The sequence below is a fragment of the Formica exsecta genome, unplaced genomic scaffold (genome assembly GCF_003651465.1).
Source record: "Formica exsecta isolate Colony F162 unplaced genomic scaffold, ASM365146v1 scaffold301, whole genome shotgun sequence".
NCBI lineage: Eukaryota > Metazoa > Arthropoda > Insecta > Hymenoptera > Formicidae > Formica > Formica exsecta.
In genome coordinates, this window is record NW_021850268.1 from 45,308 (window position 1) to 47,968 (window position 2,661).

A 2,661-nucleotide genomic window follows, 5' to 3' on the forward strand; every position below is an offset into this window, starting at 1 on the left:
GTATGCTTTTGGATCTTGGCACGTTGACAAGGCAAACACAATCGAGCCCATTCTTTTATATCTTTCTTCATAGTTGGCCAAATAAATTTTTGTTGTATTAGTTTGCAGGTAGAACGACCACTTGGATGAGATAAACCATGAACAACATCAAAAATTTTCCTACGAAGCTGTTGAGGTACATAAGGACGGATATTAACAGTAGAGCAGTCACAGAAAATAGGCGTAGTCGAGCCATTAAGTACAAGTTTTTGAAGCTTGAGGGAAGAATTAGTGAGAAGTGTTTTCAATTCTTTATCTTCTTTTTGTAATTCTGCTAACTCTTCCAGAGAAACTATGATAGGCATCGAAACGGATTCAATTCTAGAGAGTGAATCTGCAACTACATTTTGTTTACCAGATATATGCTCGATGTTTGTTGAAAATTGAGCAATGAAATCAAGATGTCGGATCTGTCTGGGTGAAGCTTTATCCAATTTTTGTTGAAAAGCATAAATTAAAGGTTTATGATCTGTCCGAATAAGAATTTGACGTCCTTCAAGTATGTACCTGAAATGCTTGATGGCTAAATAAATACCAAGAAGTTCACGATCGTAAGTACTATAATTACCTTGAGTGTCGTCCAATTTCTTGATTATTTGTTTCAAAGATGCACCAACTGCAAAATCCGATGTGTCACAAGCGAGGATAAGAGGTACAGTTGAAGCCGGATGCGCTAAAGTTGTGACTCGTAAGAGTTCTTCTTTGCAATTTTTGAAAGCTTCTTCAGCTTCAAAAGTCCAAGTGACTAACCTTTTATCCCTTTTCCTGCTATCCTTAAGATAATCCGTAAGAACTGCCTGATGTGATGCAGCATTTTTCAGACAACGACGGTAAAAGTTAATAATACCTATAAATCTTCTTAACTCATGAATTGTTTTAGGTTTTTTATAATCAATAATGGCTTTAACCTTTTCAGATGTCGATTTAATTCCTTGCTTGGAAACTAAATAGCCAAGGAAAGAAATTTCATCCTTACCAAAAAGACATTTGGACAAATTAATCGTCATGCCGAATTGTTTAAGCCGAGAAAACACAGTATGAAGATGTTTGGCATGTTCTTTCTCATTAACAGAAGCAATTAAGATATCATCAAGATAACAGACACAAAAATCAAGTCCAGATAATATGATATTCATAAGACGCTGAAAAGTCTGAGCAGCATTACGCAAACCAAAAGGCATTACAAGAAATTCAAAAAGGCCGAATGGAGTAGTAACAGCTGTTTTTGGTATGTCCTCTTTTGCAACTGGCACTTGGTAATACGGACATGAACCAATCGGCTGTTTTATCGGCTCCGAAAGTGGATGTGGCCATGTAGTTCCAGGCGGCTTTACTTAAGACGGTCTTGAAATAACTGACTATGAATACCGGCCTAGATATACTATGTCTATGGGTTAGGCTGTGTTCCGATTCCCCACCCGGGTGCACCCGATATTATAGTATACGTGACATATACTCTTCCACTCACCCACTTCCCAGGTGGGGAATTGGAACACAGCATTAGATGAACGGACGGTTAAAATTAACAGGGTTCCAACTGAAGTGATATGAATGCTTGGTTTTCCTTTACTTCTATTTTCTGTTGGCCACGCTGTTAATTTTAACCGTCGGTTCATCTAACCGGACTTGGTGAAATTGGCCCCTAAGTGCCGGTTTACAATAGGTGATTTAAGCCTTAAGCTTTAAGAAATTGACTAAGTGCCGGTCTACAAGAGGTTATTTAAGCCCTAAGCCTTAAGAAATTGACCAATCACAATCAAGTATTCTCTTCATACTTGATTGTGATTGGTCAATTTCTTAAGGCTTAGGGCTTAAATCACCTATTGTAGACCGGCACTAATCGGGTTTAATAACATCTGTAGTTCTAAGGCTGGCCAATCACAGTCATTCTATTCTTCAGAGGAATAGCTGTGATTGGTCAGTTTTACAACTACGGATGTTATTCATAGTCCGGTATTCATAGTCAGTTCTTATATTTAAGACTGTCTTAAGCACAATCTTAAGATGTTCTAAACCAATCACAGAGCCGTATTAGCATCTTAAGACATTACTTAAAACGGTCTTGAAATAAGAACTGACTATGAATACCGGCCTAAGGGTGCCGTCTAAAGCCTTGTGTCCACAATGCTAGAAGTCAATCCGAAATCTCGGACCGAGAAATGTGTAGCCAATCAATTTGCAGCTTTTACGGAAAAACGGCAATTTTATTGGCTACACGTTTCTCGGACCGAGATCGGCCCTAAATATCTGCGCATGCGTGACTTAAATAGGAATCAGGGTACCAATCATGTAACTATTTCCCTAGGGCGGAAACGTGAAAAGTGAAAAATATTAGCATTGAAATCAATGGCAAAATAGCATCGTGGACACAAGGCTTAACAGAGCTGATTAACCCCAAAAAGTATGTATTACGTATGAAAAGTAAGGGCCGGAGCACAGACTTTTGCATAAGCGCATAACCATAAGCATAAGGAAATTGATTGGTCCATAAGTTTATGCATATGCTTATGGACCAATCAATTTCCTTATGCTTATGGTTATGCGCTTATGCAAAAGTCTGTGCTCCGGCCCTTACTTTTCATACGTAATACATACTTTTTGGGGTTAATCAGCTCTGTTAAG

At 38.4% G+C, this 2,661-nt stretch overlaps 1 long non-coding RNA gene across 1 annotated transcript; it reads left to right on the forward strand.

The window, feature by feature from the left end:
• The first annotated feature begins 326 nt into the window (after window positions 1-326).
• LOC115237638 lies at window positions 327-1,267 on the forward strand. Its single transcript, XR_003884373.1, has 3 exons — window positions 327-590; window positions 647-869; window positions 956-1,267. It is a non-coding gene; the product is annotated as an uncharacterized LOC115237638 (long non-coding RNA).
• Window positions 1,268-2,661: the final 1,394 nt, after the last annotated feature.